The 14,970-nt window shown below is 40.9% G+C and overlaps 1 protein-coding gene and 1 pseudogene across 1 annotated transcript in view; both read left to right on the forward strand.

Moving 5' to 3' along the window:
- DLC1 (DLC1 Rho GTPase activating protein) overlaps positions 1–14,970 on the forward strand; it is a 295,408-nt gene that overhangs the window by 95,457 nt on the left and 184,981 nt on the right. The window lies entirely within an intron of this gene.
- Positions 5,352–5,448, forward strand: LOC130483136 (U2 spliceosomal RNA; annotated as a pseudogene).

Here is a 14,970-nt window from a genome sequence, read left to right on the forward strand (position 1 = left end):
CGCTTTTGTCCCCAGTGAAGGCATTCTCCCCGCCTTCGTTTTATCCTCAAAACAACTCTTTAAGGCTAAGAGAGAATGACTGGCCCAAGGTAACCAATCAACCTATGTGGCAGATTGGAGATTTGAATCTGGATTTCCCAGATCCTAATCTGCCATTCTAACCACCGCACCACACTGGAGTCCCCACCCAAATCCAAGAAAACTAGCTTTCTCATACCAGGTTGTGCTTACTTTTGTCTGATAGGGTTGCCAGGTCCTCCCTAGCCATAGGGTTGCCAGGTCCCTCTTCACCACTGGCAGGAGGTTTTTGGGGTGGAGCCTGAGGAGGGCAGGGTTTAGGAAGGGGAGGGACTTCAATGCCATAGAGTCCAATTACCAAAGCCGCCATTGTCTCCAGGTGAACTGATCTCTATCGGCTGGAGATCAGTTGTAATAGCAGGGGATCTCCAGCTAGTACCTGGAGGTTAAACTAAGTAATTGATACGTATGCTGAATAATGTCAGTGGGGGATGGGGGCTAGGGTTGCCAGATCCAGGATGGGAAACTCCTGGAGATTTGGAGATGGAGCCTGGGGAGGACAGGGACCTCAGTGGGGTACAATGCCATACAGTCCACCCTCCAAAACATCCATTTTCTCTAGGGCACTGGTTCCCAACCAGGGGTCAGTGGACCCCCAGGGGTCCACGAGAACTAAATTAAGGTCCGCGAAACAAAGTTATAAACCCATAATAAATTAATATTTTAATTAAAACTTCTCTATTATAAAAATATATATTCAAATATTATTCTAAGTTTAATGTTTAACTAACAGTTATGATTAAAGTTTATTTTCAAATTCTTGGAATTTTTATTTTGAACCTTGGGGTCCCTGCACCGAACAAAAAAGTCCTAGTGGTCCCTGGTCAAAAAAAGGTTGGGAATCACTGCTCTAGGGGAACTGATCTCTGTAGTCTGGAAATAAACTGTCATTCCGGGGGATCTCCAGGTCTCACCTGGAGGCTGGCATCCCTATTTCCTGATGCAGCATTTTGTGGTCTCAGTAAGTTTATTCATTTATAAAGGACATCAGTTGTCCATCTGTTACATGAGCAATTGATAAACTTGACAATATTACAATGATTTCAAAATAGGAATGACTCGAAAACAGGAAAATTGTCTGGATTTCTTATGAAATCAAGCCAAATGTATCCGAATACTATTATTTAATGTTGATCCAGCTTTTCCTAAGTGCTTTGTGTACATTTTCTTAGAAAACCATACAACAGCCCTGTAATGCGAAGAGCTGTTGTTATTCTCATATTATATAGCTGGGGGGAGTGGGGGTGGCTGGTGAGCTCATGGTTGAGGTGAGACTTGGATAGGATTGCCAACCTCCAGGTACTAGCTGGAGATCTCCCGCTATTACAACTGATCTCCAGCCGATAAGTTCACCTGGAGAAAATGGCCGCTTTGGCCATTGGACTCTATGCCATTGAAGTCCCTCCCCTCTCCAAACCCCACCCTCCTCAGGCTCCACCCCCAAAATATCTCACTGGTGGCAAAGAGGGCAACTCTTGACTTGGATCAGGGCCTTTTCAGCTGACAGGTCACATAACAGTAGGTCAAAATATGTTTGGGGGGGGAAGAAAACTTGACCAGAAGCCCTTTATCAAAACCCAACTGCAAATTATTTATCGGTAGGGCCCTGACCTGGATGGCCCAGGCTAGCCTGATCTCGTCAGATCTCAGAAGCTAAGCAGGATCAGCCCTGGTTAGTATTTGGATGGGAGACCACCAAGGAAGTCCAGGGTTGCTATACAGAGGAAGGCACTGGCAAACCACCTCTGTTAGTCTCTTGCCTTGAAAACCCCATAAGGGGTTGCCATGAGTTGGCTGCGACTTGACTGCACTTTACACACACACATATACATACTGGAGAATGATATAAGCTGCTTTGCGTCCCCATTGGGGAGAAAAGCAGGGTATAAATGAAGTAAATAAATAGATGTCCTAAATCTATCTATCTATCTTCTTCTATCATATATATATATATATATATATATATATATATATATATATATATATATATATATATATATATATATATATATATATATATATAATGCTTTGAAATTTTGACACAACGTTGCATTCGAATACGCGTGTGTTTTTATATACCGACTATTATATAGATGTCACACCTGTGACAGGTAAAAACATGCTTTTGGGGAAAAACAGCACCATCTGTTGGACGTTAAAGCAACACACGCTATCTGCTTAGATGCACCAGGAGGAACTGGTAAAACGTTCCTAATTAGACTGATTCTGGCAGCAGTTCGATCCCAAAATGACATAGCCTTAGCTCTTGCGTCGTCCGGAATAGCTGTGACATTGCTACCAGGTGGAAGAACTGCTCATTCCGCTTTGAGATTGCCATTGAATATGCAATTCATTGAAACTCCCACGTGCAACATTTCCAAAGCATCGGCATGGGAAAAGTACTGCAGAAATGCAAACTTATTGTTTGGGATGAGTGCACAATGGCGCACAAGAAATCTCTCGAGGCTCTTGATCGATCATTGCAAGATTTGCGTGGAAACATCAGACCATTTGGGAACGCATTAATATTGCTTGCAGGAGATTTCAGGCAAACATTACCTGTAATTCCTCGATCGACACCAGCAGACGAAATAAATGCTTGCCTGAAATACTCTACTTTGTGGCGACATGTAAAGACGTTAAAATTAACTACAAATATGCGTGTCCAGCTGCAAAACGATCTATCAGCTGAGATATTCTCACATCAATTGCTGGAAACTGGGAATGGAAAGGTACCGGTTGATCTGACCTCAGGACGAATTTCATTGCCTCATAACTTCTGCAATTTAGTGACGTCAAAAGAAGAATTGGTTGAAAAAGTATTTCCCAATATTCAAACCAATTATAAGAATCACGATTGGCTGAGTGAACGAGCTATTATTGCGGGCAAGAACAAAGACGTCTACGAACTTAACTGAATATTATTCAGACTCACATTCAAAGCGAGGCAGTCACATACAAGTCCATCGACACTGTTGTGGAAGCAGATGAAGCGCTTAATTATCCAACAGAATTTTTAAATTCACTCGATCTACCAGGGATGCCACCGCACGTACTGCAATTGAAAATCGGCGTGCCAATTATCATGTTGCAAAATATCAACCAGCCAAAACTTTGCAATGGCACGCGGCTTGCAGTAAAAAAATTCATGAGCAATGTCGTAGAAGCAACAATCTCGACAGGACCTTTCAAAGGTGAAGATGTCCTCATTCCTCGCGTTCCTATGATTCCAACGGATATGCCATTTCAATTTAAGAGATTGCAATTCCCAATTCAATTGGTGTTTGCAATCACCATCAACAAAGCTCAGGGCCAATCTTTAGAATTGTGCGGTTCAGATCTAGACACGGATTCCTTCTCACATGGACAATTATATGTTGTGTGTTCTAGAGTCGGCAAACCACACAATCTCTATATCTGCACAGACAATGGAACAACAAAAAATATTGTCTACCCTCAAGCATTGTGAAATTACACATACTAGAAACGTGCGCTTTCTCTTTTCTTTCTTTTCCATTTAACCAGACTGGGCCACAGCAACGCGTGGCCGGGTACAGCTAGTAAAGAAATAATAAACTATGATTTCAGCATTAAGTTGTTTTTGGCAAAAACAATGTACAGAATTACTCAATGTACAGTGTTACTCCTCTGAAGATGCCTGCCACAGCTGCTGGCGAAACGTCAGGAAAGAAAATACCAAGACCACGGTTACACAGCCCGGATAACCTACAAGAACCAATGAGCTCTGATCGTGAAAGCCTTCGACAATGTACAGAATATTGAGCCGTGTGTTTGAAAAAAACTGCAACATGAGATTGGGGGAGTGTTTCATAGCACTGCAATAGTATTTCTAATCTGGCAATAAATTCCATGCAAGAGAAATCGTGGGAAGGAGGTGCAGACTTGTTTTCATGAAAGAAGCAGAGATATAAAACCTCAGCAGGGTAGATTAAAGGTCGAAAGGGTTGCTTTTATTGTTCAGTTAAATGTTACAGTTTAAGAAAGTCGAACTAGCTCCCTGGATCACAAAGAAGAGCTTTACATCTGGAAAATCTTTCCTACATCTGTGTTGGGTTTGAATGCTGTCTGTTGTTTTGTCCACCCATTCCCATGACTCTCTTACCTTTGTCCTGTTTTCTTAACAGAAAAGGGTTTTCTTGCCCAAGTACACTCCAGTACAGCTAAAAATAGCATGATCGTTTCATTTCCTGGGATTCTGTTACTTATCCTTCTTACCAGTGTTTAAATCTAATTAAAGAGATGCAACTTCCTGCCTTCCCTTTCCCTAAATAGAAGAGCACATTTTGAGATGCAGCAGAACACAGTGAAACAAAATGCATTGATGTGCCATTACTTTTGCTGTACGTAGCATATATTGGCCTGATAATAAATAAAGCAGGGAGCTTCTTTGATATTACACTACATTGCACATCAAAGATGCTTGTAAATTGTACAAGTAGCTTATATTAATGTGAATAATCAAAATAGTCCCCATGTTATCTGAGACGCTGCATTTGTGTTGATGTGGTTGTGGAAGCACAATTGTATTACCTGCTGCAGTCTCCAATATAATAAGAATTAAGATATAAGTATTTGCACATTACTTTGGAGGGTGACCAAAGTAGAATTTTCATTGGCCAACAGAGATAGTGACAATCAGGAAAAGTTTGTGCCTTTGCAGCAAGTCAAAATATTTCAGCTATGTATGTGTTTGGTTAATTTCTGTTTTATATTAGTTGCAGGAAGTTAGAAATTATAAAACAGAAAGTAAAAAATAATTTAATATTTTTTTAAAAATTGATTATACTACTATTTTGTTTTTGTGCATGTCCAAGCCGGGCACAATAGTAGTAGTTTTTCTGCTTTGGGAAAATATTATTTTGTTATTTCCTGTGTAATTTATTTATCATAACATCAGACTAAGTTGGACAGGAACACATGAAGCTGCCTTATATTGAATCAGACTATTAAGGTCCATCAAGGTTGATTAGGGTTGCCTGGTCCCTCTTTGCCATTGGCGGGAGGTTTGGGGGCAGAGCCTGAGGAGGGCGGGGTTTGGGGAGGGGAGGGACTTCAATGCCGTAGAGTCCAGTGGTCAATGCGGCCATTTTCTCCAGGTGAACTGATCTCTATCGGCTGGAGATTGGTTGTAATAGCAGGAGATCTCCAGCTACTACCTGGCGGTTGGCAAACCTAAGGTCAATATTGTCTACTCAGACTAGCAGCAGCTCTCCAGAGTCTCAGGTAGACGTCTTTCACATCATCTACTATCTATCACTTCTTGGCCTGTTGGCTAAGATCAAGTGTAGTATCATCTGCTATCTGGCCTTTTCCACTGGAAATACTGAGAGATTAAACCTGGGATCTTCTGCATGCCATGCAGATGATCTACCACTGAGCCCCAGCCCCTCCCCTAACACGAGATGTTTCAGCCACTTTAACGGAGTCTGTAATTGGTATCTACTACAGTAAAAAAAAGTTTTCTAAAAAGTAGTGGTAGACAAAGCAAGGGAGTATAGAAGTGTTATGGAGTCTAGCAGAAACAGAATATCCATGGGATAAAATATTTGGAAAATCTATATAAATATAGCTGCCTTTGGCTGCAAAATACCTTCTACTCCAGAATAGTTGCATAACATGTGGTACATTTGTCCTGCTAAATTGTCTAAACAAGGAATCCCTTCAGTCGTTCCTTTGTATATACCACAAATGGAGATTGCTTTTGTTTTCTGTTGTGTTAGGGAAACCCAGGTGGTAGTATCACCTGGAGTGTTCTGTACATCCTCTAGCTGTTTTTCCTTCTATTCTTGCCTCCATGAAGGAAAAGGAAACGTAACAACAACGCTGGACCAAAACACCAGCTGAACCAGTCACTTGCTCAGCATTTGCAAGGAGGTGCAGATCCACATCCTCACCGCACTAATTTGGTCATACGAATCGCTGGTCCCAAATCTAGCTGCTGCTCTATGGGCCATCTTCCATTCCTTCTTAGTACCAGTGGCAGACTGGACCCTCAGGTTCATTCCACTAACCTAAGCAGCACTTCTCCTCAGATTAGATTTCCACCAAACCCCTCTTCCCCCTGCAGGCACTCATGCTGCTCTCAAGAGTCCACCGAGCCCCCCAAGCAGCTGTATTTCAAGAACAGCAGGCTGCAGCAGGAAAGAGGAGGGAGGAATATAGAAGTCTATAAAATTATGCATAGTATGGAGAGAGTGGACAAGGAGAAGCTTTTTCCCCTCTCTCATAATACTGGAACGCGGGGGTCATCTGCTGAAGCTGGAGGGTGAGAGGTTCAAACCAAATGAAAATTTCTTTACACAATGCATAGTTAAATTGTGGAACTCCCTGCCCCAGGATGTGATGATGGCTGCCAACTTGGAAAGCTTTAAGAGGGGAGTGGACAAGTTCATGGAAGAGAGGGCTATTCATGGCTACTGGTAAAAATGGATACTACTCATGATGCATACCTGTTATCTTCAGGATCAGAGGAGCACGTCTATTATATTAGGTGCTTTGGAACAAGGGCAGGATGCTTCTGCTGCAGTTGTCTTGTTTGTGGGCTTCCTAGAGGCATTTGGCTGGCCACTTTGTGATAGGGTTGCCAACCTCCAGGTAATAGCAGATCTCCTGCTATTACAACTGATCTCCAGCTGATAGAGATCAATTCACCTGGAGAAAATGGCCCCTTTGGCAATTGGACTCTATGGGCATTGAAGTCCCTCCCTCCCCAAACTCCACCCTCCTCAGGCTCCACCCCCAAAAACCTCCCACTGGTGGCAAATAGGGACCTGGCAACCCTATCTCCAGCTGATAAAGATCAGTTCACCTGGAGAAAATGGCCACTTTGGCAATTGGACTCTATGGCATTGAAGTCCCTCCCCTCCCAAACCTCACCCTCTTCAGGCTCCACCCCAAAAATCTCCCACCAATAGCGATGAGGGACCTGGCAACCCTACTTTGTGAACAGACTGCTGGACTTGATGGGCCTTGGTCTGCTCTAGCATGGCATTTCTTATGTTCTTATTAATGTTTCTTTTCTGCATTAGCGTGTTTATGATACTGTGTCTGGCCCACAGGGAAGCAAATGTATCTTCTAATCTTATGTAGCCTTTGCACAGTGCTTTTACAGTTTTACATATAATGATCTTTATAAAAATAATTTCACTGATCTTTACTAAAGGATTCATAAGTAAGGTCAATATTGTTATCTCAGCACTGAAGATGTGAGGCTGAGTTTGGAAGGAAATGACTTGCCTGTCTACTAAGTTCATGGTAGAGATGTGTTGAACCCAACAGTTCCTGGTTTAGTGTTCAGTCAGTTGGCCACTAAATCAGAAATAAGTTAACAGTTTTCAGCCATTATAAAGGCTGCCATAAAGGGAGTGGGGAAATGGTGTGCTCAAAGGCATGTGGATTGCAATGGTGGGATATGCATTTAACTTAAAAAAAAAAAATCCTGACTGTTTCAGATGGACCGAGAAACATACTATGGAATCTCTTACACTTAAGGCTAGATCAGCATCTCTGTGGCTGCTGACCTCTGTCATCCGTTCCTGCTCAGTGATTTACGCCAGCAGAGCCCAGCCATCTGATAAGGGTTAGACAAGGAATTAGTTGCTTTGCTTTGGTCTGTCAGAAAGATCTCTGCATTTCTTGGCTATCCTGTTGGATTTTCTTACTCTGCCTCCCCACTCAGTTATTTCTCCCAAAAGAAAGTATTTCGGTTCAAACTGAGCATGTACAATTAATTCCAAAATTTGGAAGATTGATAATATGTTATCAGTATTACTGTTGTTTATATCCAACCCGTTCTTTAAAAGCTCAGAGCAACTTGCATGGGGTCTCCTATCCAGGTTGGCCAGAGGGTTGGTTTGATGGCCTCCCTCCTCTCCCACCATGACCACCCCAGCTCCAAACAAGAAGTGGGCCTCACCCTGAGTGAGGGGGGCAGGAGTCACCACGGTAAGCCAGCAGCCCTGTCCCTGTGTGGGGCCGGGCCAGAGACTGAGTCATAAGAACATAAGAAAGGCCATGCAAGGTCAATCAAGTCCAGTGGTCTGTTCACACAGTGGCCAACCTGGTGCCTCTAGGAAGCCCCACAAACAGGACAACTGCATAGGGTTGCCAACCTCCTACACTGTTCAGAGGCAATATGGATTTTAAGGATAAATGGATTGCTATATTGAATCGGTGTTCGATTGATTTAATGCTGCTTATTATAGAACAGGCTAAAAAGGAAGCAGCTAACATTAAGGTTGACACACAAAAAAATGAGGACTACCATAGAGAAGGATACTACTCCTGTGAATTATAAAAAACAAATGGAAAAATTAGAATTGGAAATTACAAAATTTGCTGATGAGATTAAGGAGTTTAAAGCTAAGAAATTTAGGAGAGACAAAGAGGATTACGCTAATAAGAGGGTGTACCAATGGTACTACTCAGATGAAAATAGGGGTGGTAGAAGAAATGGAGGGCATAGACCGAATAGACAAAAGACTTATAGACCAGACAATCAATTTAGTGAAGCTGACTCAAATAGTGATTCAATGACGAGTTCTGGCTCCAGTTATGGGCTGCGGTCTCGAGACGGCCAAACCCGTTTTTTCGAGAAGCGCCCTTACAAGAAAAAGAACACTTAGTTGTCAATTTATCTTCCAGGACCTTGACTTCCAATGAGGAAAGAGTCCTGAGCTATGGATTGAATTTTGTGCCGACACCTAATTACTCCTCCTTTCAAACTCGCGTGGACCTCTTTAAAATGCTTCGACTCATAAAAATAAAGGATCATTTCAAGAATACTCTGGGTACAAACTTAACAAAACAAAGACGAAAATACTGACTTTTAATTTAACAGCAGATGAAGATAAGCTCATAGAAGACATTACAGGATGCCGAATTACCAAAGAATCAGTGAAATATTTGGGTGTCAACATATCCTCACAAAATAATACGCTTTTAAGGTCAAACTACTTGAAAATATGGGGAGAAATAGAAAAAGATTTGAATCGATGGTCAAAGATGAACATTTCATGGTTAGGAAGGATTTCAACGATAAAGATGAACGTTCTTCCTAGATTAAATTTCTTATTTCAATTTTTGCCGATTGACATCCCCGAAAGGACATTAGAAAATTGGCAAAAACAAATCAATCGATTTGTCTGGAACGGAAAAAAACCGAGAGTAAGATTTAAAGTCCTACAAGACGAAAAGAAAAGAGGAGGGCTGGCAATGCCCAATATTAAACTATACTACCACGCAGCCTGCCTATCTTGGATAACCGAATGGGTAAAACAACCAAAAAGTCGACATGTTATTTTAGAACGGGCGGACTTGGGACAGGGTTTTCACAAAGTTTTGTGGGACCCTAAATCAAAAATCCAAAAAGAAAAAGTTCAAGAAGACTGCGATGTCAAAACAGTGTTATTGAAAGTCTGGAAAAGATATAAAAAGAGAATAAGTCCTTCTCCACCATCTATAATGTCACCAACTGAAGCTTACCATGATAATGTTAAACTAAAACCGGGTGTTCATTTTACCTACAACGACATGGTAGAGTCTACGGGTGAAATCAAGGATATGATTAAACTTCAAGAAAAATTTCAAAAGTTGAATTGGTTAACTTTTTTACAATTGAGATCCAATTTGCAAAAAGACTGCTTATATCCACAACCTTTTCGTGAACCAACTGAATTTGAGCAGTTAATATCTAAAAATGACTCACACATATTAGGAAAAATATATAAACTTCTCTTGAAATACGACACAGAAGAAGAACAAGTGAAAATAAACATGATAAAATGGATGCAAAATCTCGGAGAAATGATTAATATGGACTTATGGGAAAAACTTTGCTCTTCCGAATTGAAATACACTGTTTCCCAAGAAGTAAAAGAAAATTGGTACAAGACCTTCTACAGATGGTATCTGACTCCTAATATGCTTTCCCAAATGACAACTCCAGGGAAAAAAGGCGCATGTTGGAAATGTCAAGAATCTGACGGTTCTTATTTTCATGTTTGGTGGATGTGTCCAAAGCTACAACCATACTGGAAAAGAATTCATCGTGAACTACAATTGATGTTAGAAATGAAGTTTACATTCGACCCAAAATTTTACTTACTCAGTATAGTACCGTTAAATTTACCTCAAAAATTGCATGATGTTTTTAAATATGCCACAACAGCTGCCAGAACAATTCTAGCAAGAACATGGAAACAAACCCACACACCTAAAATTGATGATTGGAAAGAAAAACTTCTGGAATATGCAGTAATGGCTAAAATGACTGATGAACTAAATCCTAAACTCAGTGAATCTACCGAACAATTTCAGGAAAAATTGGCATCTTTTTATACATATATGAAATGCAACTAATATGAATAATCTATGCCAAAATATTATAATACTTTGTTGTATACTTTTACCTTAAATAACAGTTAAATAAGAATAAGAATTTTTAAAATACAAGAGATAATTTGATGCAAGAACTTCAAACCAAAGTCACTTTGTAATTTTATTTCATTCAGAAATCACTTTACAATACTGTATTGTTTTTACAATGTTAACAGTTCCCCCTTTCCCTTTTTCCTTTCCTGTACCCCTTAAAGATATAAAGAAAAAAAAAAGAGGATAGAAATGTAAACACATTAAAAAAAAAAAAAGGAAGAACTGATGAAGAAATGGGCTTTATGCCCTGAAACGATCGTTTTCTCCTTCTATGCATAACTTGCTGTTGTGTGAACAAAGAGCATCTTAAGAGAATACTTCGTGTCTCTCCTTCAATGCACATCTTGCTGCTATAAGGATAGAGCATCCTATAAGAACATTTCTTGCAAACTGTACTTCATTACTTACCTGCTGGAGGAATTAATGTGTTACTTGTTTTGACATTTCATTATGTAAAATTGTACATCTCTTATTGTAGTATATAGAAGTGTTAAGGGTGGTTGTGTTGCCACATACTGTGAAATATACAGCTATAATATATTTGGCTTTGGTAACAGCTATACTCCTGTACTAATTTCCTCATCTTTCTGATACGTGTGCAGAGGTGTCTTTATTTTCCTTCCTTAACCTCCAGGTACTAGCTGGAGATCTCCTGCTATTACAACTGATCTCCAGCCGATAGAGATCAGTTCACCTGGAGAAAATGGCCACTTTGGCCATTGGACTCTATGGCATACAAGTCCCTCTCCTCCTCAAAACCCGCCCTCCTCAGGCTCTGCCTCCAAAACCTCCCTCCAGTGGTGAAGAGGGACCTGGCAACCCTACAACTGCAGCAGCATCCTGCTTGTGTTCCACAGCACCTAATATAACAGGCATGCTCTTCTAATCCTGGAGATAATAGGTATTCTTCATGACTAGAAGCCATTTTTACTAGTAGCCATGAATACCCCTCTCCTCCATGAAGATGTCCACTCCCCTCTTAAAGTCTTCCAAGTAAGCAGCCATCACCACATCCTAGAGCAGGAAGTTCCATAATTTGTGCATTGTGTGAAGAAATACTTCTTTTTATCTGTTTTGAATCTCTCACCCTCCAACTTCATCAGATGACCCCACGTTCTAGTATTATGAGAGAGGGAGAAAAGCTTCTTCTTGTCCACTCTCTCCATACCATGCATAATTTTATAGACCTCTATCATGTCTCCCCTTAACTGGCTTCTTTCCAACAAAACAGCCCTAAGTGTTTTAGCCGCTCCTCATAGGGCACTTACTCTAGTCCCCTGATCATTTTGGTTGCTCTTTTCTGCACCTCCTCAAGCTCTGCAATATCCTTTTTTAGGTGTGGTGACCAGAACTGTACACACAGTATTCCAAGTGTGGTCTCGCCATAGATTTGTACGTTTTCCAGAGCCATTTTTGCCTTTCAGCCTGCTCCTGCAGTTGGCTTCAATTATGTTACAGCTTAGGCTATTTCCAGACCATTTAATAGACCACATGACCCTTCTAATTTAATGGATGACAGTGGCAGGATCATAATCAGTTGACTCCTCTCGAGTAATGTAAACATATATGGGGAATAGAATTGCCAACTCCAAGTTGGGAAACACCTGGAAATTTTGTGAGTGGAGTCTGCAGAGGATGAGGTTTGGGAGGGAGGGACCTCAGCAGGGTATATTGCCATACAGCTCACCTTCCAAAACAGGCACTTCCTCCATCCTTGTCATCTGGAAATCAGTTATAATTCCGGGAGCTCTCCAGACCCCTCCTGGACGTTTGCAATCCTAAATGCAATCCAGTAGGATACTACCATTCTTCGTACATGGGATACATACTTTGTGCAGCCCAGTCCTAGGCATCTTTACTCTGAAATAAGCCCCTTTCACCCCTTCTGGATGCACACCTTAACATGGTGAGGAGGTTTGTGTGTGTCAGGGAAGCTGAGAGCAATACCGTAAGGGGTCTAGACTCTATCAAGAGACTAAACTCCTAGCAGAGTCACTCAAGACGGAATGGTCACAGCTGAGACACCAGACGAAAATGCATCCACCCCCTTAAGGGATCAATGGCTACATCTGCAGAAGAGAACAGGCAATTCCAATGGGGATGGGGGCAGAGGAATCCCTGAAGGTAAGCTACTGGGCAGCAGCAGTAGTGGACGGTGACACTGGCGGAGGATCTTTCGTAGACAATGGCAGTGCCACTACGGCTAACCCTGGTTAGTACTGCGCAAAAGAAGGCACTGGTAAACCACTTCTGACCAACCTTTACCTTGAAAACCCTATGATGAGACAATCCAAAATGAAAAAAGATATAGTACTGGAAGATGGGACCCCCCAGGTCGGATGGCACTCAATCTGCTACTGGGGTAGAACAGAGGACGAGGACGAGTAGCGCTGTTCTTAATGATGCGATTGGACTAAAGCTGAAAGGACATTCAGTGGTTGACATGAATAGATGCAAAAGGAAAGTCCAAAGCTGTTCGATGCATATAATAGGAACATGGAATGTGAGAAGCATGAATCAAGGTAAGCTTGAAATTGTTAAACAAGAAATGGAACGCATGGACATTTCAGTCCTGGGAGTAGGTGAATTAAAGTGAATTAAAATTAAAGAAAATTACAAAGTGTTTTATTCAGGGAATGACAAAAAGAGAAGAAACTGAGTTGCTTTAATAGTGAGGCAAGATGTAGCAAAGGCAGTCAGGAGCTATAATGCAAAGCCTGACCGAATAATATCAGTCAGACTTCAGGGAAAGCCTATCAACATAAGTATCATTCAAGTTTATGCCCCAACTACAGATGCTGATGAGGAAGAAATTGGAAGTTTTTATGCCAGTGTTCAGGAAGAAATTCATCACACACCTAAACAAGATATGCTGATAATCATAGGTGACTGGAACTCAAAAGTAGGAAACAAAGCGGAATCAAATGTTGTTGGCAGATTTGGGCTAGGAGCACGGAATGAAGCAGGAGAATGCTTCATAGAATTCTGTGAAGACAACAATCTGTTCATTGCAAACACATGTTTCAGGCAACCAAATAGATTATTGTATACATGGACATCACCAGACGGCCAGTATAGAAATCAAATAGATTATATAATTGGAAGCAGAAGATGGAGAAGCTCTATTCTCTGGGCCAAAACAAGACCAGGAGCCGACTGCGGTACAGATCCTGAATTGTTAATATCAAAAATCAAGATAAAGCTTAAGAAAAACACCAAAACATTCATAGCACCAAAATACAATCTAAGCAATATTCCGGAAGAGTTTAAAGACCATCTAAGGAACAGATTTGCATTACTGAGTTCAAGTGAATGTAAACCTGAAGAACTATGGGTGGAAACTAGAGATATTATCAAGGAAGAATGTGCAAAGACTATTCCTGTAGCCAAAAGAAAAGAAAAACCTCGATGGATGTCTGAGGAATAGAATCAAATAGAAATCAAAAGTCTAAGTGCAACAATCCAGCGACTCACACATAGAGACAAAGAGACCTATTATAATAACCAATGTGAAGAAATAGAAGAGAACAACAAAAAAGGAAGAACAAGAGATCTGTTCCACAAGATCCAAGAAATCAAAGGGAAATTTCAAGCACGGTTAGGCATGCTGAAAGATCAGCATGGAAATACATTAACTGAACAGGACAAAATAAAGAACAGGTGGGAACAATACACTGAAGAACTATACAGAAAAGATGAAAGGATAAAAGATTCTTTCCAAGAAGAATCTTTTGAAGAAGAACCTACAGTTTTAGAAAGTGAAGTGAAAGCTGCATTGAGAGAGAGAGAGAAACAAATCACCAGGAGCAGATGGGATATCAATAGAGCAATTCCAAGCCACAGAAACGGAGTCCATCAAAATCTTGACAAGAATATGCCAACAGATATGGAATACAAAACAATGGCCCACAGACTGGAAACGATCCATTTACATTCCAATTCCCAAGAAAGGAGACGTCAAAGATTGCAGCAACTATCGGACCATTTCATTAATTTCTCATGCAAGTAAAGTGATGCTCAAAATCTTACAGCAAAGGCTGTTACCATATATGGAACGAGAAATGCCTGATGTTCAAGCTGGTTTCAGAAAAGGAAGAGGCACTAGAGATCATATTGCAAATATACGCTGGTTACTGGAGCATATGAGAGAATTTCAGAAGAAAATCAGCTTGTGTTTCATGGATTACAGCAAAGCTTTTGACTGTGTGGATCACGAAAAGCTATGGCTGGCTTTAAAGGAAATGGGTTTGCCACTACATCTGATAGTTTTGATGCGCAACCTGTACTCTGGACAAGAGGCCACAGTTAGAACAGAATATGGAGAAACGGAATGGTTTCCAATTGGCAAAGGTGTCAGACAAGGAGGTATTTTATCTCCCTATCTCTTTAATCTATATGCAGAACATATAATTAGGAAAGCTGGATTAGATGAAGGTGGAG

The sequence above is a fragment of the Euleptes europaea genome, chromosome 9 (assembly GCF_029931775.1).
Source record: "Euleptes europaea isolate rEulEur1 chromosome 9, rEulEur1.hap1, whole genome shotgun sequence".
Taxonomy (NCBI): domain Eukaryota; kingdom Metazoa; phylum Chordata; class Lepidosauria; order Squamata; family Sphaerodactylidae; genus Euleptes; species Euleptes europaea.